Source organism: Melopsittacus undulatus, chromosome 15 (genome assembly GCF_012275295.1).
Source record: "Melopsittacus undulatus isolate bMelUnd1 chromosome 15, bMelUnd1.mat.Z, whole genome shotgun sequence".
Taxonomy (NCBI): Eukaryota; Metazoa; Chordata; class Aves; order Psittaciformes; family Psittaculidae; genus Melopsittacus; species Melopsittacus undulatus.
The window spans coordinates 1,366,451-1,392,698 of record NC_047541.1 but is presented as its reverse complement, the minus strand read 5'-3'; positions in this window follow the sequence as shown (position 1 = coordinate 1,392,698).

Here is a 26,248-nt window from a genome sequence, read left to right as displayed (position 1 = left end):
TCAGGATTCCACATTCGTTTTGGCATAGCCCTGCAGGAGAAAAGCTGCATGAAGCTGATTGAAGGGCTCTTTTTGTCTGACATGAATTATTCTTTCATTGTCAAACCTTGTAACAGCATTCAGACATAGGGAGATTTACAATGTGAAATCCTAAATGGGGTCTATTCTTAAAATAAAATCAGAAAAAAAAGGAGAGCTTTATCTTGCAATGTTGAAAATAGCTACGTTTGGGGAAAAAAACCCTATTTCTACAAATTAAATCTCTTTTGCAAAACCCAAGGGGCTGATGTTTCTCACTTAATTTTGAATTATTCCAATGGTAAGGCCTTAAATGAAGAAAACAATTGCTTTAATCACATAACTGTTGTCAACGTTTTTATTACATTCAAATATATGTGTTTGTATGAGAGGGTTGGTTTGGTCTTTCCACTGCTGTCATTTACCCAAGCAGACTGATTTGTCTGTTTATCTGTGCCCTGTAAAATAAGAGGAGGTTTTCTTTTTCTTGTGGGGAAAAGCCAGGTAGATGTTGTTTAAATGCTTGGTTGTAAGGAGCTCATTCTGCATTTTAGAAAGCGTAAGAACGGATGAGTGCTGTGTGCGGACAAGGTTTCATCTGTTCCTGCTTGTGTCTGAAAGCAGATCTTATCAAATCGCTTTGTGGGTTTCATTTTTCCCTGTTGATCCTGGGCAGTTCTGTTGTTAAATTCCTGTTGCTCTTTTGTCTGACTCAGAATTTGTGCCACGCTCTGAGGCTTGCCTGCAACGTTATGAAATGCAGCAATTAAAAAGGAGCAGAAAGGTGCAGATCAGCTTTGCTTTAGACATGGTAGTGTGTGGAAAGTTGATGGAGAGTTTTGAATGCAAAGCAGCCACCCAACTTGTAGTCTCATTTAAGAATAAAATAGTGAAATAGCATTATACGAGATCTGAATCAATGTCATGCCTATTACAAATGCTGGAGCTGGTAGAATAGCTAGATTACACAGAGCAGACAGATTAGATGAAGAAGAGCATTCGATTACATTACATCTGATTAGTGGTGTCTATTCATCTGTGGTTTGGTTTTTTAAAGAAAGCTGGCTTATTTTATCAGAATGTGCTATGTTTGAAGGAGCAGCAGTATCAGGACTCAGCCTAGGAGAACTAGATAGAAAATACAGTGGTAAAAACACCCAGCTCTCTGGTTTAACCACCTTCCTCCCTTAGCTACCATCTGACGGACCTGCGTGCCCAAGTGCTGTTAGTAGATAGATAACCACAAGAATGATTACAGCCTTTACTATTCTATTTAACTACTTCTCAACCCCAGATACGTATCGAGCGATTAGTTTCTGTTTGAACTCCTAAACAAATGCCCCTTTTCACCTGGGATGTACATTTGCAGGCAACAGACTGGCCCGATAAAAGAGATGAGTAATTCACATTAAAGTGGGAAACAGCCCTTTCAGACACCAAGAAATAAAACGCATTGATGGGAAATGTTGTTCCCAACACCCCCCCCCCCCCCGCCCCTCCCCCTGCCTATTCTGCATGTAATACCCTGGCGTACGTATATTTTAAGGTCTCATTGTTCAGCGAAGGGTGAGATTATTTGGTAGTTTTTGTTATGCTTTTGTCTGCCTGATAGGACCTCTGGCAAAGGGACCGCGCGTGGTTGTTGGTGGTGGGAGCTGCAAAGCCGGCCGCTGCTCTCCGTGTTGTGCTAGTCCTCTATGCGGTGTCTGTCTTTGAGAGAGCAAAGAGCCTACGATAAACCCAGCGCTTGGCATATTGGAAACCTTCCGTCTCCATAGCGCCTGCAATTCCCAACAGCTAAGTTTGCACTGAAACTGCATGGCGGGTCAGCACAACACCCATTGAGCGCCGCTTCTTTTCAAGCCCGTTACTGCTTCATTTTACGGTGTACAGTCAGCTCTGGGACCCTCGCACCCAGGGCTTCTTGTGGGCAAAGAGGTTGTTTTGCTGCAGCTTTGCTTTAATCTGGCTTCATTGTGAGCACCTTCTATGTCGCTCGCAGTGGCCGGCTGTAATCTTCTAGCCACTAGCCTGTTCTTAAAAGGTGAGGGAGCTGGGGAGTGATTTCTTTAAGGAGGTATTTCTGTTGTATTAAATGTAAGATGGTTTTTTTTCCTCTTTATGCTGTCTAAAGCTAAATAAACTTGACAGTTTCTTGGAGCCCAATATTGGGAAGAATGTTATTCCTTTGGTGTCACTAATTAGCCTCCTATGGAAGCTGATATAAGTAGAAAGGGAGCTAACGATAGAGGGTTATGCAGCAGGACTCTGAGCATATTGTACGTGAGGAAAAACTGCTTACTTCTCAGCTCCAAACTCTTCCTGTCAAACTGTGTGATTTTTGGAGTTCCCTGCACTTGGAAACAGGGGGTGTAATTCCCGAGAACTGAATTGCAGTTCGGAGCCGTAGTCGCTCGCCTCAAATCTGTGTAAATAACATTGTCCATAGACCGTCTTGTCACCTTTGAAATGCTCTCTGCTCATGGATAGCAACCTAGCTCTGTCTTTGCTTGTGGTGGAGTCAGGGTGGAGCTGGATTTTGGAGCTTATTTCTTTTTATTGTTTCGGATTTTGTTCGGGCACTTTTTTGTCTTTTTAGTTCATTTTGATTCTGACAGACTTAAAGGCTCATTTTTCTGAGGTTAATAAAAAGGAGGGTGTAAAGGGTACCGGATTTTGTTTCTTAATTGTTTGGTTTAAGTCTAAACCATCTGCAAATACACCCTTAAAATGATCTTAAAAGTAACAGTCGCTTAATTAAAACAAATACGAACAGAATGAGCTTACCCTGTTTATGGACTTAACTTCAGGAAATTAGGCATCCACTCTGTCTCCTTTGGAATAATCAGTTTCTTATCTAATATATATGAAATGATTAAATACATCTACATCATTTGCATCTTTAAATCAGGAACAGTTGATCAAAAAAATGGAAGCACTGCTACAGTGCTTTTATTTTAAAACCTTTTAAGTCACCATTTATTTCTATCTAGTTAAGCTTAATTTCCTTTTATTGTGGTGTTCAAATTAAAATATACAATGCCATGTCTAATTGTGTTACTATTCACATTAATAACCTGTAACTTTACATAACAATGAGCAAGAAGCACCGAAAAGGCAGAAACAGATGCAATTATTTGTTGCGAGATAAGTTACTGTACGTGACCCAGGTGCTGTAGTACTATTTGCATGTGTTTCTCACCTTTGTTCACCCAGACACATGGGGATCTCAAGCTATTGCTGACTAATTGATAGTTGTAGTAACTGCTATAGGCTCCTTAGATTAGAAATGCATGCAGACGTGTGTCTTGATTCAAACATTAAGGAACACACACTCTCACTTACTTACATGGGCAGAAAGTCTTCATACTATTAGAGGTGTGTGATGGAGATAGCAGGACATAAAACAGAAGAGAGAGAGACACAGAGAGAGAGAGAGAGAGACAGAGACAGAGAGATGGCATGCAGCATATATACCCCTACAAATAGTTCTAAAATGCGTTTGCAAATGCAGAAGTCTTCAGAACCATCCAACAGTTCAGCACACCCTTTTTATCTCTTCTCTGCGGGACGTCTCCATCCAGATTACTCGAAAAAAGCGGAAAAGGTGAGAGCTCTGCCATCTTAGCTCTGAATTCATCTGATTTCCTTCTTTCCTTTTTTTTTTATCCCCCCTCTCCCTTGTATTCCTCATGCCATTGTCCATTCTTATGATGGCAGCCGCCCTTGCTCTTGAATGCAAGTGTCACAGCGGGAGCAAAACGGGTTCAGGGCTGCATTGTCAAAGCCATGGTTGCCTATTGTTTCTTAGCCTTTCACTGCTCTGCTTTTCCGAGCCTCTTTCCCTATCAGTGGCCCCTGTCAAGGGGAGGAGTAGGGAGAAAATTGCAAGAGTTAGTCGTCCTTTTTATTGCACACTGTTATGATAAACAGCCCAGCAATACATCCCACAAAATTAGGAATTATAACGACGGGACGGGGGGAAAAAATTCTTTGTAGGTTTGCGTTTGTCGCTGCCCTTATGTCAAAAGCTTGGTTTCTTAGGAAAGACTTTTGTATTGGTGTTTTTGCCCAGCAAAAAATAGAGGCAGCTGCAAAGTGAACAGTGAGCTATTTAGCCACAAGGTAAAAATTTCCTGTTGCTATTTGGATACTGATGCTTTTCAATTTTAAGGCGGGGGGGGGGGTGTCGGGGGGAGGAAGCATGACTGAAAGCATTTCTCTAGCTGTCCATTCATTCATCCATCCATCTGTATTTTCTGTTTTAAAGCCATTGAAAATGATTTTTTAAAGGCCAGAGAGACTGTTTGCAACTTGGGTTTGTTTGAGAATCTCTCAGTGCAGAATAAGGTTTGTGTTTCAGATGATTGAATCTTGTACTGGGAAACGAAGGGGGGAATGACCGTCCTGCTCGTGCCAGGAAGTGCTGGTGTCAGGTCATCTGAAAGTAAAATCTTGTCACAATTTCTTCCTTTCACGGGGGGAGAAATAGGTCTAGAGGACATGAGTTGATGTTTAGATATGTGTTTGATTGTCTTGTGTGAACAGGCCAGCTTTTCCCGTGTTCAAAACTTTGGGGAGGTTACAAAGTCACGGCCTCAAAAGTTTTATGTTTTACTGCATTTGATATTAAATTGTCTAGAGGAAGAAATGATTTCTAAGATATGGCTTCCAAGAAGAGCACAAACATAGTTACATAGTCAAGTTGTAAATAATCGAGTAATTTCACTTCCAGGATTTTTTGGTCGTAAAATACCTGTCAAATTTAAAGGGAAGCGAATGTAATTTGGTTTATGCTTTTAGCTGCTTTTGTAAATAGGAGCATCTCTTCAACCCTTAAATTTATACTTACTTTAACTGTACAGTATATTTAGCAGGTTTGGAATTTCCTTTTTAAAAGCCTATTATTACATTATTTCCACTGAGTTATTGCATTATCAGAAATTATAAAAGGAAAACACTGCAGACTGTTCAAATATGTGCTTCTTGAGTCTGAATATCTAAGTCATTGCAAATGTCTAGTGCTATTTTATCATCTCTAATAATAACAGGCAGAGTGCTTTCACAGATGTAAATATGGGGTAAGTCTCAAAGAAGCTAGCAGTGAAATACTTCTTAAACTAACGAATAGTTAGGCTACTGTTCTGGTTATGTTTAAGAATATCTAGTCTGAGCCTCCCAAATTATAAGTGTTTGCTGGGAATTTACTTTGAAAGAAATGGATAAAGATATTTCACCTGAATTCACTTTTAATTCTCAGAACACTGAAATAGAAGTGATTTGATGAACAAATTCTCCTAGTCCATCTTACAGGCAGCTTTCTTTGCCTTTTATTATCCGTATCAGGCTTTTTTACACATATATATTGTCTTGCATTGCCAAGTTCTAGGTCAAGTATGTGTCTGTTTGGAATATCTTTAAAATTGCAACTTTGAAGAAATGATGAAAGAACTCTGGCCTTGTTTTAAATCAAACTGAATGCAGCCGAGGCCACCCTGGGAGCACAATGTTTAATTTCCATTCGACATCTGCCTTATATTTGCCATTGCAGAGCAGTGTCTGTGTGGAAGGAGCACTTATCGCTGATAAAAGTTTGGTATCTCTTTTGTCAGAGGTTGTCATTTCTGTGCTCTCAATCTGGACTGTCATTTTGTAAAATCTTTTGTCACTGAAGCTGAATGGAAAACCTGGAATGTGTAAGAGATTAAAGAAATGGGAAAGAGGATTCTAATGTGTAGAGCAATTCTGATCGCTTGACTCTCGAGACAGATGGTGCCTAATCCTGATTTTCCTTACTCCAGTGTAAATACCGAGCTGTCCCCCTGAAACCACTGCTGAATACTGATGCAGCATCAGAATCAGGCCTGGCTCATTTCTTTGCTTTTTGAGACTGTGGGCTTATCTTGCAGTGCTTTATGCATGCAAAGCTCTCATTTTACACTTGTGGTGAGAGATGCCCACTGAGTGACTTGGTGCTGATTGCAAACACACGGGTGTAAACCCTGAGTTTCAGTCTTTGCTCCAGACTCACGCCTGTAGAAGTGATACCAGTCTGACCTCCCAGAATCTAGGGATAAATATTTGAATAACTTCATGTGCTTTCTTTAGGTAGGTCTGGGTTAGGGAAATACTATCCTCTCCAAAGAGCTGGGGTGGGACTTGGCATGTCTGGACATTCCACAGTGTCAGTGGGAATCTCATGGCTGAGATGTTAGGTCTACCTGGGAGGAAAAAGAAGTTTACTCAGAGCAGAGGCAGACACATTTGTCCCCACAGATGTATTTTGCTGCAGAAAGAGTGATTCAGGGGGATTGACTGGGGAGCTGTTACAGCCTTGGGATTGAGAGGGGAGTGTTTCAGGTAGAGAAGGGAAAACTTTGCTGTGTGTTTAATTGTTTTGAATGGATTTTATCTCCTCACTTATCAACACAACTTGTGTTCATGTTGCTTTTAATGTTAGAAAATAAAAAGGTTTTCCCCCTCCTGCGAGATCCATTCTGTGATCTGAGGCTGAAATGCTGTGTGTGTAGTGTCAACTCAAGAGCCATGCCCCTATATAACTTTTCCCTGTGGGATTTCAGTGAAGCTCAACCCTTATATTCCTGCTCCACATAGGAATAAATTTCTCTCTATTTCTTTCTCTCCCCTCTTATAGGATTAACTTGATGACTTCAGTGGGAATTGTTCTCAGAAAGAGAAAGATCATCTGGAATCTTCTGAAGGTAAGAGTCAGGGACAGAAGTCTCCATGAAAGACCTACCCAAGACACAAGAAGAGCCTCTTCTTCAGAGGCTCCATCCCCCATTGAGGTTCAGGCAAGTATTGTTTTCCCTGCTTGGAGGTTCACTGGTGAGTCCTTAGAAGTGCTTGCTTCTTACATAGATAGTGTCAGTAAAGTTGTGTAATGAATCAGAGGGCAGGTTCTTGTAAACCAATGTGTTCTTTCACACCTTGCCACTGGTTTATGTGACTTTACAGGCTTATGAATCTGACAGGTTTATATAAAATGCAAGAAGAGATGTCCCTAGTGAACCAGAAAAGATGAACCACTGGATTATTAGCATTTTATTAATTCCAAATCCGTATTCTGTTATTACCTGAGGTACACATAGGTAGAGCAACATTGCTATAAATCACTGATTAGGTAATCCACTGCATTTACTGGCCTTCTGAGTTTTACAAATGAACAGAACCAAGCCATTGCAATGATTTCTGTGTCCAGGTAGGCTTTGCATGTTACGGGCAGCATCTTCCCTGGGGATTGTCACTGGTTTCCATATACTTGTTTATAGAATTAGGTATTATTGAATAGGGGCAAAGTGGTTTCAGCTTAACAGGTAGAAAACAGGATGGTTACAGCTCTGTTAAAAGTGGAGGCATCTGAAATAAGACAAGGAAGAACACATTGTCTTCCACTGGGAAAAGCCTGTTTGGAGGGACTCATTTAGCCATAGGAAGCTGGGAGAGAAGTGTGGAGTGAAAGACTTGCCAGGCAATTACTCTACTAATGGGTAAGATTATGTTGGTTTTCAGTAAATCAGTGCAAATATGTGGTTAACTGTTTCTGTTGGAAAGATTCTGAATACAGAGAGTGTAAGGGGACAGACCCTTATCAGATGAAGTGTTCAACATCAGTTGGAGATCTGCTTCCACTGCAGGATGTGAGGCAGATTGAAGTTCTCGTGTAGAACTGGCAGGGGCTCTGTCTTGCTTGGTCTGGTCTTCCCTGAGGTTAAGACCAGATTTCATTCTTCCTGATTCAAAACATGTGACACAGTTTAGCAAAACCAGAACTTTGAATGCCATTGGGATGTTAGCACAACAGAAAACTTTCATGTGACAATATTGGCAGGAAAGAGCAAAGAATCTTTTAATAACTCTTCCTTTCTGTCTAACTCAGGGCAATTGCTACATTTTGATGTTGTGTCAGCAGTGCCTCGTGTGCTGAAACATCAACCTTAATTCAGATTTCGGAACATAAGTTCAGCTTTGCAGGATATTGCTTTGCCACAAAGTGATTTTGGTAGGACAATCATATGCTGTATAACTTCAGTTTTATTCAGAAGCTGAAAATCTACTCAAGTGCTTTCTCCAACCTGTGTGTGGAATTCCCACTTTTACTGATGTGAATACATTTTTCTATGGGAATACTGTGCACATGCTGAAAATTGTGGACACTGTTTTGTTTCTTTACCTTGACTTTGACTGTGATGAAGGACTTCACCCTGGTGTCAGTTAGAGGTGGAAAAAGGGCAATACATAGCTTGTGTTTCCACCTGCCTCTTGTTCCTTTGGGTTTTCAACTTCTTCTGTTTGTGGTTTGAGAAGGGACTGAAGTCTAATGGGAGGAACTCGTTGCCTTGTAGGTCATGGTCTCTTTTTCCAGTTGCTGCAGGATGTGCAGTGCTTTTTGTAGGGTTCAGGGCCTCTTGAAGCTTTTATCAAGGCAAAAATCAAGCTCTGCACTGCTAATAGTCTTCCTGTCCTTCACAAGTTTTCATTGTCTTGTCCCGCTTCATCTTGTATTGGTGAAACAATAAGGGAATGAGATTAGGAGACTATGTAATATGCTGTTGTAACAAGAGGGTATAATCGGCTGAGAGGACACTGTATGTGAGTGTGATTTGATCTGAAGTGCCTAAAGTATGTGCCAATGTTAGGTTTAAATGCTGATCTGAGCAATAAAACAGCTGCAAGTCATGTTCTTCCTATAGAATTTACCTCAGACTGTTTCTGGTTACATCTCCCTCCATAATACCTGCTTTGATATCCATTGCTGGGTCCTATTCCTGCCTGTGAACAAAAAGTCCTTCCAGTCTTTACCAAGTCATCACCTTCTCAACACACAAATCCCTAATAAAGTTTCTTCAGTATTGACCACATGAAATGATTTCTTCTTCTAACATATCAGCATATTTGTCAAGGCTGTAGATAGAGGAGCTAGGCAGCAGGCACATATCTAAGCTGTGTGAGATTTTCACTGTAACCATGGTTCTTTCCCTCATTTATTTACCATCCTCATTTTGCTTGTTTTGTTGTGAAATAAGCTGCTAAACTGCTTGAGTTAGGACATCGTGTCAAGTGATTTCATTTATTCTTGTTATACATTCTGAATTCTGTATAAATAATAGGCCAGTGGCAAAACAACCCTAAATATTAATTCAGGTACAAGCTGCAGCTCAGAAAACTGCCTAGTTGGCATTAAGATTCAGCAACACACAGTGGGTGATGGAAATCAAACAGTGGTGATGATTACCAGTGTGAGATTATGTCTTGCTGAAAGCAGCAGTGTGGTTGACAAACCAGGCTAAGCCCTGAGTAACTTGGGTTGATCTCAGAGCTGACATACATTGAATAGGAGGTCCCTTCCAGCCTGATTTGGTGAATGTAGGTGACCCGATGCTCAAAAATCATGAACATCCAAACCCATGAGCTCAGGACAGTGGAAGGAGCACATTTCTGACACAGGACCTGTTAAAGAAGCAGACAGGTTTCACCTGTGAGCACTGAATTAGTATATAGTGCCAGTCTAGTGTAGTGTAGATTTTAGCCAGACTTCTGGAAATAGGTCTAGACCATGGAACATTTCTTCACTGTAATAGCTGCCCTTGCAGTTTCCCAGGTTTTAGCAGTGGATTTGGTATCAGCCCATGATAAAAGCTGAGACCTGATTTTAAAGCAAAAGCTGATCAGGAGTTTTTCAGGAGTACTTTTTTCTGTCAAAAAACCATAATAGGTTAGTGAATTAAATCCTGGGAGAGACTTTACTATCTGCTTGCAAGGAAAGGAAGAAGAGTTCAGTTTTCATGAAGTTTGTAAACAGCTGATGAAAACACACATAGTTATGTGTCATTTCGCATAAGATGGTTACATAGTTTTGTATATGTTCCAGGATGGACTTGACTATTTTAGGTAAAGTGGGTAAAATGCTGTAAAAGGAAGAATTAAATGGGGAGAGAGACAAGTGAAGAAATGCCAGCATTAGTTTAAAGGCAGTAATTAATCCAGTTTACTTCAGCAGTTAATAAAATCATGTTGCAAGTGCTCAGCAATTACATACAGTGTAGTGCACCATGGAGCAAATCCCTCTTCTTTGAGTGCAGATAAATGGGTGTTCCTTAATGTTTGTGTTCCATATATTGACCTGATAGTTTCAGTCATTAGACAATATTTGGTTTCTGAGGACACACATCCCTGTCCAGAAGAGAAAACTAAACCTTGGTAAATGATGTTTTTGGGCCATCTGCTTCTTACTTGTTTAGAAAGCTGCGTTCAGAAGAGGCGATCAGACAAGGGGCTCGGTGACAAACCTTCATTGTTCTGAGGTTTAAAATAAACTTGTTGTGGCTAAAGATGACAGTGTTAGTTTCCCAGAATGCGTGTTGCCATTTCAGTGCAGTATGCTTTATCAGCCAAGTTGTGATTAATTGCAGCAGGGCTGCTCACAATTTGAAACAGACATCAAATGAGAATCTTTCCCTTAACGTACAGATCATATGGGGGCTGGCTGGGCGCATAATTAGTCCATAATCCTACAGATACATCTGCACACGTGTGACTGTGCTCATGTGAAGTCATTGAAACTCCATGTGAGCCAAGGTCTGCAAACGCGTGTTTGTGTAACCCACTGGTATGCGTCTGATGTGTGTCCTGCTTTACTGGCAGCTTAATAAGTGCTGCTGACCTGTGCCTTGCCCTTTCACGCACTTAAGCAGGCACACAGAAATAGGAGTTAGTCTGGCCTGTTGATCAGCCAGTCCTCCCCAGGGACCACATTTTCTGCCTCGTGAACTGGATCTGGCCCCTGAACTCACCAGCTGGCTATTCCACTCTGTGGGTATCTGGAACATAGGAAGAACTAACTGCAGACAGGTTAGTTCAGATGCTCAGAGCAGGACCAGCCTGGCTAACACAGGGGCTAATTGTGCCAGGTTAATGTGGTATTGTACTCTTTAGGTCCTGAGCTGATCTCTCTCCCTGGAACAGTGCTGAGGTATGTAGGCATAGTTATCTCAGTTATCTCAGATAAGTGATGCAGAGTTGCTAATGGAAACTTACTCCAAGTCTCCTAACTCTAGGTCAAGTTATAATTCCTTGTGTGTACTTGCCAACACTGTTGCCATCATAATCAGTGGAAGCTCAACAGAGCTTCTCATGCCAATCTCTACTGATCACAGAAGGGTATAGAAGTCTGTCGGTCACTATGTATTTTGGATCCCTTGTGTGCCCATAACACAGAGGAACTGAGTCTCTCTTGGCTCTTGGGTTTTGATTCCACAGCTCACACTGTAAAGGATTATTGCCTTAACTGTGGAGGTCCTTGGTGCAGTCCCAAGTTAGCTGGACTAGGTAACTTGCAAGCTAAAAAGCCTGAGGCTGCACATTTGTAGATAAAAAGCTTATGAACTATTAATGTAATTTTGTTTCTGTGACATAGGCTGACTATAAGAGAAGAGGTGACTTTAGATGTCTTCATGAACTAATCCTCCATAAAAATGGGCATTGATTATGATGTCAACTGGTTTTATTACAAGAGAACTAGAAACAATCCTAATTCTCATCTCTCAATGCTTTGTCTCTCATTGTAACATCATTTCAATTCAGTGGGATTCTCCACTGCAGGCTATAAAACAAGAATATAAGAGCGGTTGCAAAGGAATGTATGATATTATGGAAAGTGGATCAGAGTGACACACAGCCCCCACAAAGGTTGTGGGGAATTTGAAAATGGAGAAAGAGCTCAAGAGACAGGATCATTGTGCAAGCTGGCATTTGCCTAAGTAGGTTTAAAGTCTCTGCTCTTACAGCAAACACTTCTATAAATGCATTCTTCATTGTCCAATTACTGAGTCCTTCAGTTAAAATGCAGTGCAGATTTTGCTCTTCAGTTTACGTGTTGAATAAAACACAAGATGCTCAAGTTATGAATCTGTTCTTGATGTCTCCTGGATGGATTTCCGTGAAGTCCAAAGCTTGGTGCATTCGCTGGGAACTGATTTTGGCTTTAGTAAAAGATAGGCTGACACTTACAAGAAGTGCAAACCAGAAGAATGGGAAATTTATGTCAAGATCTCTGTAAGGTACAAGTTGTTAAGCTGTGATGTTGCAGTTGGATGGCATAGTTTGTGACAAAAGCTCAGCAGCATTACACCGTAAGAGTGTTGGGCTGGATGCTCACCCACCATCTTATGGTTGAAATCAGCTGAACACAGCTGACTGTCTGGTGTATGAGGTTATTGAGGGGAATGACTTTACTTTCCAATGTGTCACTGCTGCCAATAGGACTGTTCTGAATAAAAGAACATGAGATTAAACATCATTTATGTCAGTCAAATCCAGGCAATCTTTACTAAGAAAATTATTTCTCTCTTAAGGGTCTTAGTTGAGAAGGATTTAACTTCATGGATGATGATTCAGCATCCGGCAAGCTGGTAGGAGTCTCTCAGGGAGCTCCAATGGATTTTGGATCAAACTCTTCCCAGTGTGTGGATTATCCTATATCTACTTATTTAGAGTAGGGTTTTCACCCCTCTGAAGAAGAAGCTGCTGGCTGAAATCAACCACCAAATGGTACAGTAGACCAAAGTGAGCTCCCAATGATAATCTTGTTATTTTAGAACAGACTGGACTCCTTGGAATACTTCTCAGTAAACTGATGCCGCATTTTGCATCACTATTATTCAGTGAGCCTATTTCAGCTATGCCAGGAAAGTCATTGTCAGGTCAACAGCATTCATTTCCTATTGAGTTTTCCTAGAGAGTTGAGCCACATTTCGATTCAGTCCACAAAAGCATTCACAGGAAGAGACACAGGAATACCCCAGCCTGTTCCCTGAGTTAGTCTGGTCCAGACAGATGGTGGTTAATTCACTTAGCACTTAACTGAAATCATGGAGGACTTTCTTATCATTTTATTTAGTTTACAGAATGATCTCATTGTAGATAATCTTCTGTGCTCAGGGATGGGGCTGATTTGAGCAAAAGCCCTTGAGTACTGGAATGTCCCTCCTTCCCTTTTAGTTTCTTCTAATGCTCTTCTAGTCCCCTTTGGCTCAATAGCTTCCATATTCTTCAGTATTAAGAACTAGCCTCATTGATTTATTTCCCTATTTCAGTGGCACTGGAGACAGATTACAGCAACCTGGTTTAAAAGTCAGAGAAGGAGAAGGAAGACAAAAGCAGATTTTGTTCTTCGTCAGCTTGCATCTCTTCTTTCTTTTCACATAAGCTGTTTAGCTATGACCATAACAGAAGATATGGGTACAATGTGATATTTATCATAAAACTTTTATTCTCATTATAGTCCTTATTAAAAAAATGAAGATTTTGACAAAAGGCTGCAATGAATCAATAGTTATGAAATCATTTGATAGTTTGAAACAGGATAGAAATGTGCTCATTATTCCTTGACCATGATGTCAGTCCTAGTCCAGGACCTTTGCTCTTGTTGCCAAGGCTGAGAACTGTAGCTCTGGGTGTGGTAACACTGCAGTGGCTTTCCTCTGGGGCCACAGGCAGATCCCTGAAAGCCATAGTTTGGGAAAAAGATTAAGGAATCTACTCTGTTCCTAACATATGTTTCAGTTTAGAAGATGGGATTAATTCAAGGCAATTAATTCCCATAGCTTTCAGAGTTTTTCCTCTTTATTGATACTGAGCTCAGTAAATGACCCAGTTGTGCTTGGCACCTTCTACATGTGTAGTAATAGAATTAATAAGCCTTAGATATATATGGAATGGGTCAGAGGGACTGTGTGCTTATTTTGCAGGTCACACTCATTGTGTGTGCTATATTTGTTCAGGCACAGATGAAGGTCTGAAGTCTTTGCTGTCATGAAATCCTGTGTCTCTGCTCAGTCCTCCTGTGCTGTTGCATGTGGAACCTGTGCTCACAGGTATCCAACCTTCTTTGGCTTTCCCCTGTTTGGTGGTGTAGCTTCTACTTCCAGGTATTCAGTGTACCACAGAGAGTTAATATTTCGTTCTGCATGACCAGATGTCAAGGAGACACCAGGCTGGGCTTGAAAACAGCATTGCTATTTTAGTGGAGAAGTCTGAATTGCTAAATCCCATCTCTTTTCAATGCTTTTTAATCTGGTTTGGAGCTCCTCCTAATCAGCTCTTCTGCATCCACAGTGTACTGAGCTGGCAGTAGGCTGAAATTTAGCCTGGCCTCAGGTGCCCAGTGTGTGTAGGCTCAAAACCCTCATGGATATTGTCTCTAAATGGCACAATGAACTGCTGCCTCACACAGTGACCACTGCAAAGCATCACAAAAGGTCACTGTGAATGCATTGCAAGAACAGAAATATCAGTGGAAATATTAAGGGCACAAAAATTCACCTACACAAAGAGTCTAGCAGAAGGGAAAGACCCATATACCACTGGCACTGCTCACTTCCCATCTTGCTGGTCAGGGCTCAGGTACCTTCAGCTGCAGAAGGTGGAAGGAGCTGAGAAGAACAAAAGTCCTGAAGAGATGTTTTCCTCTGCTTAAAAGGCAGAGAGAGAGAGAGGTTATTCATTCTGATATGCATCCAAGTTGTCTCATTTGCACATATTAAGTGGCTGCGTTTGCTATGGCTGTTTTTTAGGTCAGTACTGTCTTTGTATATACAATGGTAATTTATATATAAATGGAAAGCATAACAGTATCTGTGGGAATGATCAGATCCTGGTTCCTGCTGGGTGATAGCAGTCCAGCCATTTGTAGCCCTGACTCCTGCCACATGAAGTGCTCTTACCAGCACTCCAGTGTGCTGGTGTATTAGAGATGGTGGAATTGGGCCCACAATATTATGTCACAAAATAGAAAACACATGACCCGACACCAGCTGTAATAGCATAATAGGATAAGTGCGAGGGAGAAACAGCAGGATATAATAGGTACTCAGCTGCTTCAGAGATGGGGCCTCTATATTTACCTAGCTAGAAGAAAGCTGGAGAACTAGGGCAAGAGAAGAACAGTGCAAGTGCTCCAGGAGGTGGTTGTGGGTGAATTGGAAATGCAGCAATATAAGATGTTATATAATAAATAATAACAATGTCTGTGCTTAGTCTTGTTCATCCTGAAATACTTCTCCAGCTGCTTTACAGAGCTCAAAGTAGTGTTGGGGCCCCTTTGGTATCAGCTTTCTTAATTCCTTCTCTTCTCCTTCTCTGTAAAAGCCTCTGTGTGGTGTTTTGTACCTTATTGTGTCTGGAGTGTAAAGAAGCATTCACCTGCCTTTCTCTACCTGAACTTATGTTGCTCAGGGGGAAGACAAATGTGTTTGACTGACCAAGGCCAGCCGTGCTTTGTGATATTTGAGAGTGGAGCTGATGGGGGAATGGGAAACTGGAGGGGGAAATGCCAACACTTCCTGCCTTGTCCTCTGCTGACAGCAGTACTCCATCAGAATCATGCTGTTCTCCCACAGGAGCCTTTGTGCTGCAGGTTGCAGAAATCTGCCTTTCTGTATTTGGTTGCTGTGATGGTAGGAGGCCTCTCTGTTGAGCTGTAGACTCATTCGGGCCAAGACATGACTTTCTGGAACTCACATATTTAAGGTGTGTTTTCCATGCCTTTGATGTATACTTATCTTTGCTCGTGGCTTTGCGGCTTATCTGAGTTACCGATTTCACTTTCAACTTATTTGCTGACTTGGGTTAAAATCCTCCTGCTTAAGTGATGACTCATTTTTACTTGCACGAAAATTTGCATTTTCCTCCACAGAGACACTTAGGAGCAGGTTAAATGAACCATTTAGATAGTTGAGAGGGAGATGCCAGGGAAAGTGGTAACATGTGCTGTGGTGCTATTTTATTGCTCTCTAATTCAGATCACTTCTACTCACTTGCTTCCTTAGATGTGGCTTGCTGAGTAGTGCCTCCCTCTGCATCGCCTCCCTTTCCTGTAGTCCTGGGTTTGAAATGATTAGAAGTCATTTGTGTATTTTGGATTGTGGTTTCACATTGTACTTCCAGGAATTGCCAAGGTGGATGGAACAGCTGAACACGAACAGAAAGATGCACAAAGCAGGTTTTATTGATAAAAGAATAGGTATTAAAATGACAATAAAAGCTTTAAATGTTGTACTCTTTGCCAGCTTCCTCAATTGTAGCAAGTGGTTTTAGAAGGAAAATGAAGTTTAAAGAACACATCCCAATGTGTGAAACATACTTTGTAGTCTTTCCACAGCTTAATGAGATTTATTAAGGGAAAACCAGCATTCATTTTTATCAATACACAATGACAGAGTCATTGTGATGAATTACAGGTGGTCAGGCAAGTTACTCAGTGAGGAGCTGAGCTTTCTTCCCTAAGGGGTATAATCTAAAGTAAGGAGGGGATATTTGTCCTTAGAGGATATATTTGTTCTTAGTGTTATCTTTGAGGACAACAGTTAGGATATCACTTGCCAATTCAGAATCATTTTGTGTAATGATGATGCTAAGTCATCTATGCTAAGTATGCCATGCAAAAAGACAAGGACCTGTTGAAATGCTGATATGAGTTTAATACTTTCTTGAATTGTAGTTAACTTTGAGTAAATGGTTTGTTAATAATTGGGTTAAACCATATGATAATTCTTCTCACGTAAATATAGGTTCTTACCTGGCCTATATTACTGTAATATTAGGGTGTGCCCTATTTTGCTAATGTATTCTTCTCATAGCATCCCAAAGGTGGGATGCAGTGGTGGTGTCCTGTCTTACAAATGGGAAACTGAGGCACAGAGGGGCTAAGTGACCTGACCCAAAGTTAAACAGAACATGATGGCATTTCAGGGACTCAGATGAGGAGCCTTCCAAATTTGAGGCTCATACCTTCATCATGGCACAGTATTTCTGCTTGCAACATCTGTATCATCAGCTGGTTATTGATGGGTGATGTGGGTAGGCATGTATTTCTTGTATGTGCAAGTATACACATACAAATACACAGACAGCATTTAGAAGCTTATACTTTAATGGTGAGGGGGTGGTTTAGAAGTGGGGTTTGTTATTAAACAGCCTCTTTGCGTGGGCAATATGTATGTACTCCTAAAAATCCAGTGTCTCCTTGCTCTCCTCCCATTTTAGGTCTCTATAAAAAGATGGATAACAAACATCCATATTCAAACCTGCCTTATGCATGCATCAAGCTTGAAAAGACATTTTACCGCAGCTGTGGGAACCTCAGACTGCCAACGCTGATGTGTCACATGGTGGGCTTCAATCAGATTTCAGTCTGCAGTGTGCAGTGTTAACTGCATTTGCACTGATTTGCTCCGTATAGAAGACACCAGGTTGTTTAGCATTATTGATTCCTCTTGACTTATTGGGTGCATTAGTTGCCGTTGACCCTGGCATCTTGCTGGAACAGACTGGCGCGTCATGTGATACTGTCTGGCTTTGTCCTTGTTCCGAGTCAATTCCTGTTTTACTCAGCAGATGTCTTTTGTTCCTGACAAAGATTGCTCATCCGATTGTCCCTCCAGCCTGGGGTCCCCAGTCCCAGCCCTTCCTGGGCCAGACTTGCCTCCCCCCCTTGCTCCCAGTCTGTACTGTGGCTGCTGGGAGCACCAGAAGGAGCCCGGTTTGCTTTGCCTTTTTAACTCCTTCTCCCCAGGGTTATTTCTGGCTTCTTTCTGCTGTGGAAGTAAATGGGTGAAAATAGATTTAATTCTTTTGGTAGGTTCTTTTGGGCAACACCTGAGCCCCACCTTGACTACATCTACATTCATCCCTGCTTAGGTTTGATTTGCATCAGTAGAGAATCTCTCCCACAATGTCTAAAGAGGTTTTCTTCGTTCGCTGCATGGCAATGCATTGCAGCAACCTGCTAAAAGGGAAAATGCTGCAGACTGTGACAGGGATTTGCGTGACAGCCTCCAGGATTTGGGTGCCTGATCCACTTCTCTCTCATGCTAAATTAGGCAGTCTTGCTCTTCAAATCAAAACCGTAAATCACTGTAAACTAAAGTGAGAGTCCTCCCTGTCAATATGACTGCAGTTCTTCGAGTGCCTTTAGGGCACTGAAGTACCTTGTGGGTATGCTGCTGCAGTGAGCATTTCAGGATGTTGGGAAAAGCAGGGTTGTGTCCTGGCATGTCAGTTAGGAAAACAGGCATAGGGTCAGGAGATGGGCAGCCGAGAGGGAATAAGAACTCATTTTAGCCAATACATTATTCCAAGAGTGACTCATGAGACTGCAACCTGGGGCAGGGAATGCTGATACATTCTTCATTGTCTACTAATGGCTTTGGAGTTGGAGGTTCTTCCTTGAGTTCTAAGGTTTCTCTTCAGCTCTGATGGCATACCTTGAGATTTGCACTGTTGTGTGGCCAGCCCAAGGGCTGAGTCCTCTCCCCCTTCAGGTAATACTCATAAAGTGTCTGAACATTCCTTCTGTGTGCTGGATTGCCTTTTCCCTCAAGAAATGAACATGATTGTCAATAGGTCTGATTTCTGCACCACCTTACTGCAGCCAGGCTTGTTGGCATTGTAGTACTTCATTGCGACTTTGTGTATGGAACCTGAATCAGGTCCATAAAAGGTTCTCAGAAGCCCATTATTTTCCATTGTTATTCCTTTTTGTTCCATTATTACTTTGTCTCAGGATTTAAATATTTGTTTATATATTTATGTTATTTAGCGTGTTTTAACTTAAACCCCACACTTTTGCTACTAAACCCACACTAGATTTCTGTGTTATCCCCTTACCTCACTGACTGCAGCTTTGTTCACATGGGATTCTCGGAAAGGAGGGGCTTTTATTCCTTACTAATTCCTTTTTTTGTCACCGATGGGAATTGGAAAGGGGAAAGGGCAAAATTAAATTAATAATAAAAAAATCCGTTAAAGGAGAATTGATTCTGGTGGTAAAACTCACCTTTTGGTCAGTCCTGTATGTGATCCCCCTCTTCTGGTAGTCTGCGGAATTGGCCACGGAGGGAAGTGTTGCAGAGGAGCTCAGACAATAGGACTTTGGCAAACGTGGTCGCAGGGGTATCATTTTCATTATCCTGGTGAAAGACCTTTATGGAATCACACGGCAGAATGTGATTTCACTGTCTATAGGATTCACCCCCGTGTAACTCATTTACTGGTGTTAATTTGCGCTCTGCATAAGGCAGCTCAGTTGTACCTGTGTGAGGCTGGCTGCAGCTCAGCTATACTTGGGGCTGTATTTTTAGTGTGTCTTGCAGGGCTGACAGTGGGGATGACTGGTTCTCCCCTGTCTGACACCTGGTGTCATTGTTTGTGCCTACAGGAAGTCAGGGTGTGAAACGCTGCCATTCTGATCTGGTAGTGCTTTAAATGATATTTGTCTAGGTAAAACTCATGATGGGTTGAAGGCAGTTAAGAGCCAATCTGAAAGCATCCTCAGGAGAGGTTGTGCGAGGCATGAGTAGACAACAGGCGAAACAATTCACTGTCTGCCTGCCATGGATGATAGCAAAGAGCAAATCCATCACTGTGTGGGGTGAGGGAATGAAATGGGGGATCAGGTTTGAAACTTCTGCACTGGAAGTACTGCAGTAGTTTTCTGGGTGCAGGTACCAAGATTTGCTTGGCTCAGAGCAGAGACGTAAAGCAGGCAGCTTTACATCCATATCCAAGCTTCATCTTCCAGAAACTGCATCTAATCATAAAGGTCATTGAGCTACAAACATGTTCCTGACTAATTGTCTAACATCTGCCATCTTGCTCTTCCTTTTTGCAGCAGTAATCACATTGGAGTTCATAACCTCTACCCAGGCATTTTAAAGGAGGCAGGAAAATATTCTAGAGAAGATATTGAATTGCAAACTGGGTTTAAATTCAAAGAGAGAACTAAAAGTGAAGAGAGATCAATCACATCATGTGTATGTCCCGTTTCCCCCCAGCTTAAGGAAGTAGCATTCCCTTACTGTGCCCATCCTTTCCAGGCGGAGTGAGATGAACAGCCTTCTCTATTTTTCCATCCCTCCTGGGCTCAATTTACTGTAATACCTGGTTACACATGGCAAAAGAGATTGAACATGGATGTTGAACCTAGTGCTGCATGTGAAATGAGCCCAGATTCTCCTCGAGTAAAAAATATCCTCTATTTCCCAGAGTCCTGGAAATCTTGACCCTGAAGTGGAGCCGTATCACAGAGGAAGGTTTCTTCTGGCTCTCTCTGTTGCTCCTGTCAGACATGGAAGTGTCATGCAGAATTTAGTTTCACAGTTGCGTCAACTGGGGGAGACATATTTTCCTTCCTGCAGTGGGAGATGATTTCTGAGGGATGTAAATGCCAAAGCTCCCAGATCATTGCAAGAACTTTGTCCCACAGGTCCAAAAAAAGGCTCTTCTTGGGTAGAAGGAATAGGTTATGGCCTGCAGATTGGTACATGGGTCAGACTCAGAGTGCCTCACGGTGATGCTATCAGTGTGTTTAAATCATCTCACCTCCCTGTTTTTGTTTCTCCCTTTCCTCTTGCTGTGTCTTGCAATCTACATATCGAAATCTGTGTAGTTTAATGGGTCTCTCCTACCAAATAGCACCTCTGGGAAATGCCATAACTCTGGTAACATTGGTGTGACCCTTGCTGTTGAACTTGCTGGTCTTAAATCAGGTGCCCTCTTACCTTCAGGGGAAGCACTGGGGAAAGGGATGAGTCAAAAGCTGCAGGGGGACTGCAGGAGATGAGTCTGACTCAAACCCTGCTCTGCCATAATGGATCCATCTCCCTTTCTGCTAGAAAGTTTCCGAGGAGCAATAAATTCACTCTAGGTCTGCACTGAATGCAGAATTGATCAGACTGCAGGAGCCACAGGGAATCAATGCTGGGTGTGTGTGTGCCGGCGCGTGCGCCCTCAGCAGCGCAGTCTGTGTGTGCCCTGCATATACATTTGCTCCCTTTCTCTTGCTTCCTCCCGCATTGGCCTGCGGATGCCACAGCAAATTGATTCCTTATGAAATGAAAAGGTGAATAGTGGCGTTAGGCAGTTCTGAGCCATCTGTCTTGTCAGGGCGCTTGTCTGAGGGAAGGAAGGCACACAGGGTGGTTAGTCAGAATTACTCATTAATAAAGGGCCACAAAAATGCAGCCTGAGATGTATCCTGTGTGAGAGACAAGTTCTCTCTTGGTTTTCCCTATAAAATCAGTGAGCACAGGTTCTCTTTCCCTTCTAGAGGAGTCAGCACACACAGCACATCTGGTTTCATATGTGTTTTCTTTCTGCCAAAGAGCCTGATCCTGACAAGGTGCTGAATCATTCGAGCACCTGCAACATCTCCCTCTTACAGGGTGAATTGCAGCTTTCTTGAGCCACTGGGATGCAATCAGATGCATCCTTTAATCTTACCCAATACAATAATCTACTGAAAGAAAGCAACAGATGCTGAGTCATGACCCAGCACTTCTGTACTACTCTGTTCACCCAAAGAAGCTGGTAGTGGGTTGGCTTTCCTTGGCTGGGGAAGTAGGAGAGGATAGGAGGGTATGTGAAAATATGGGGGCAGAGCTAAGGTGGTTTTGGTAATCTCTGCAGTATTTGTATGTATTTTAGCACTGGTTTTGTCTTTGAGAGGTTTTCCTTTGTCTTTTTCATTTTAAACTGACTGGGTTTTGGTTTTCTTCTCTTTCTATATTTTGCTGCAATCCCCAGTCAGGTTCTCAGCCGCTGCCATGGTAGAGGGCATTTCAGAACCATACCCTGTGCTATGAACTGAAGTTAAAAGAAAATGGGATTACGTTGTACTGCTCCTTTAGTTCACTCCCACTCACTGTACCTCGAAGAAATCACAAAGTTATGGGAAAGATTCGCCTTGCAGCCTGCAAACTGTGCTGTTTGCCTTTCCGAGGCGCAAGCTGCATCTTCCTTTTCTTCTTTCAATGTTGTATCATGTTGAAGAGCCTCTGTTTTGAGATCATGTCAGCGATTACAAAGCCCCAGAACCCTCTTCTGCCCCCGAAGAATCAATCAACCTAAACTAATACTTTAATGACTCCTTTTCCTACCAAGGAAACAAATTCAGGCACACACACACACACGCATGAACACAAAAAAATGTCCTTTTTTTCCCCTGTAAAAGAAGCTAGGGGCTGAGGAGGACCTCGTCTGGTCAATGAAAGAAAGAGACGGATGTCTGGTGCCATGGCAATGGAACAGGGATTACTTTGCACTGGAAAATAGGTTCTTTTTGTTGTTTTTTTTTTGATTCCAGTGTTTTTTCTCAGGCAGCGAAGAGTTGTCACTGAGGCTGAGAGGCCCATTTAGAGGAAAACGAGCCTCTGAGTAGAATTGAATGCTTGCTTTCAGCGGCTGCTGCTTGAACAGTCTGCTTTGCTTTACGGGCAAGTCAGGATGCGAACACCCATATTTGTTTAGAGCGCTTGCACAATCGCAGTGTGTGCGTGCATGGGTGTGTGTATACATCCCTATATAAAATAAGAGTAACTGGGTGCACACTTGAGCTAGTAGGAGCAGGCATTAGTAACAAAACTATGTGCAAAGATGTCTAATACGGTCATGTATATTGTGTATGATTCTGTGCAAATATATCAATTTACTCCCCAGGGTCGGAACTGGATGGTGTTAGTGTTCTTTCCAACCCTAACTATTCTATGCTTCTATATTGTGTCTGATTTGGGGACTATTTAGCATTTTATTGACATGAGACTAGATTTGTGACTGGGATTAATCAATTCCATTAAACGCAGGTCAAGACAAAAGGTATTTCTGTGGGCAGTGCTGGTTTATGGAGTCATTGGCTCCGTGCTGCTTCTTCCCTACTCCCAATGGTAAATACTCTTGGAACCAAGTTCCACAGTTTCAAGCTGAAGGAAATATTTTGGTTGAGACAATGTTGTTTTGCAAACTCATCTTCTTACTGTAAACATTTCCCAAAGACATTGGCCAATGGAAACGTGCCAAAGTGGCATTATCTTCAAAAAAACATGATTTTTTTAACTGCATTTTGGATTTCTGAACTTTTCAGAGCTTTTTTGGCTGTTTTTTCTCACCTCTTGGGGTGAAGGAAAGTCTTGCTTGCAAATGTGTACCAGGCAGGAGACTTCTGTGATCTGACTTGTTGAGCAGTGAATCCACCCACCAGCCTCCAGACAAGGAGGTGCTAAGTAGACTATTTATGGCAGGTAAAACGAAATCAAAGACCTTTATGTGACTTTTCCAGGCTGGCCAGGGATTCCCAGGTGATACCAGCTCAAAGCCCTGTGACACCCACGGTTTCCTTAGTGCCTCTTGCCTCTCTTTTCTGCTGAATCTCCTTCTATTTGCCATCCCAGAGAACAAGAGTGTTTCTTCCCATTTGCAGATGGCAGAGAGAACTCTGGAGCCAGTGGCTGTGATTCTTCAGTGCTTTGATTTTTCACTCCTTCCCTAGCCATGGACATGGAGAGAACTGGGTTGATTTCTCCCATTTTAGGGACTAAGCAGTGTATTAACTTTGCAGCCTTAACTGCTGGGTCATTTAGACACACATTTCACTGGCATGAACGATGGCATAAGTTCCTGTTGATATTGAGGTGTTGTTGCTTTTTACCATAGTAAAATTGCCTTAAAGCATGAGCCAAAATATGGTTTTAAGCCATGTTAATCTTATTCTATTCATGCCGTGCTTTTTGCATAGCAGGGCCACATTAAAGCCTTTGAAATCCTACTGTCATGTTTTGCGCTCTCTGCCCTTTCTGGGCTGAGTAGATGTTCTAAGCTGCGTTGTTGTAAATGGTATGTGTATCTCATCTCCCCTGTCTGGAATGAGAAATAGCTTTTCTCTTTGATCTTCCCTCATTTGCTAAAAAGTAACCCAAAATAAGCCCTTTTTTCTGTTGGGGGGAGGTGGTGAAATGTGCCAGGATTCAGAAAACGTGACCCTCCTTTCAGTGATTACTAACTGTGAAACAGAAGATCTCTGGCCAGGTAAAAAATTTGAGTTGTCATAGCAACAGCAGGATGGCTATTTATTTTTGGATTTCCATTTTCACTGATTTATTTAACACATTGACAATCCATTTATAATGAAGAGGAATTCAAGAGGGGTTTTGTTTCTCGCTGGGTTTATACTAAGCCAAGGTTGGGTTACTTTCCTTCATAGAAAATAAGCAAGATAAAAGAGGTAAATAAAAATGAAACCTTGTGGCTTTCAGGGGCTTTTCTTGCGGGCAGATACGTGTGCTGAGTGGTGCACAGGACAGTGAAAACATGACTTATTTATTTTATGCCTTTTGGAAGAACCTTAGTGTTATAAAAAGGAACAAAGATTGAAGTTCAGTGCAGCTGTGAGGCACAAGAGCCATAGATGCTTCCCTCCACCTGCCTTTGGTTACATGCACACACTTAATGTCAGGAAGAGGTCATCAGAGTGACTCCTCCTGCTCCACCTCCTTGCAGAAGTCAGGGAGTGCCCCAAGGCCATGAACAAAGCCATCTTTCTCATTGTGGTTGTGACCTCTGCAGTGATGCTCAGTGCAATTCAGAGCACTCTCAGGATGAGATTTACCTGCTTTTTGCAGTGTGTATGTGCAAGCAAGAGCCTGAAGCCCCAGACCAGCCTGAAGTTTGGGGCTGAAGCTCCAATGCTTCAGCATGGGTTGTGTCCAAAAATGGGAAATATGGTCTTGTCTCATTTTGGGGTGTTTGTGTTCAAATGGGCTGTATCGATCACTTGCATTCCAGGTGAGGTCAGTAGCCCATTGGATAGGGGATGTGTCTGAAAGGTTTTGTGGCTGATGTCTGCAGCTATCCCTGGATACAGTCAGCTTTGGATCTAAGCAAACAGGCACCCACAAAATCAGCAGTACCTGGGAATTTTCAGAGCTTACAGCAGTGTGAGTCAAAGCACATTGACAACAGTGAAATGTAACAAAAGCCCAAGAAATTCCTATAACCTATGAATTCCTGTATAGCTGCTTCCCTGGAAATTTCATTTCCGTGCACGCCTTTGAATGCCATTGAATTTAACTGCCACGGAAGCTGAACTGAGCTTCAGTGTTTGGTGACTTTAGAAAGCATTGCAAAATGGGGAGGTTTGAGGCAGGTTTTGCAGAAGCCAGCACTGAAATCAGAGAGGAATAATACAGCAAAAGCAAACCCAGCAGATTTCTGCCTGCAGAACGTGTCTGAGAGCGCGTAGACGAGGCAAATCTCTGCAAGGGTTTGCTCACAGCCTGTCTTTCTGCAATTGCTCTGCAGATTGGTTCGTCTCTGGTATTTGTTTCCTGTGATAGATTTGGGTGACTAAGATTGATGGCTTTAAAAGAACTAGTATTGATGCCACATTTGTAAGGCTCACTAAAAATGGTGAGCCTGGCAGATAGTGGGGAAGCCTTCAATCATTTTCTTCTATTATTGCTGTCTGTGGCATGAATCGGGACTGTTCTCAGGACAAGTGTGACAGGAGGCCAACAGCTGACCAGAAAGTGTTACCCTTTGAGTCCAAGCCTGTTCATTTGTGAAGCATGGGCTTGGTTTTGGACCGGTTGCTTTAAGAACAGGCGAGCTTTGACTTGTGTGTTAGATAAAATCAGCGTGATTTTTGATGTAGTCTTGAGCATGCAGAGAGGGGGACACTGTCCATCAGTCACTGGTGTCCCCCCATTTATCCCAGTGAAGGATTCAGCTTTGCAAATTGTCTTGGGGGCTGAGAGTGGGGGAAGGGTGGGAAAACCCAAGAAATCAACTTCCAGACATAACTACAATATGGACAAGTCATAAACATTATTAAAGCAAGTCTATCCCTGCAGGGCAGGTTTTTCTTCATAATGCTTTCCTGATTACGCTTCCGCAAAGCTGGGGAAGTGAATAGTGGGCTGATTATCCATGGACCATGATCTACATCAGTGTAAAACTGTTGCCATTGTATGTGAGAAGAGAACTTTGCATATTTACTGGAAGGGAATAGCCATCCTGCTTCTTATTCCGTCTTCAAATTCACAGTGGGCCTGATCCAAAACACAGCTATGTCAATGGGATTCTTTGTCTGGGCTCTTCATATGTCCCACATTACCATTGCAAAACCTGCCCTGTTTATCATCTTAAATATACATGCCGAAAATGGACCTCATATTGACATGGTATGTGATCAAACCCAGGCTTGATTCCTCAAACACTTTGGAAAATAAGTGGATCAATGGATAAGCAACTGAAACTGCTGTGTATAAGGGGAGAAAAACACAGACCAAAGTTACTGACTCTGTGATATATTACCAGAATTGTTTGTCATTGTTTTTCCTTTAAAAACAACCAAAACCCTTGAGAGTGATCCAAGTCTTTT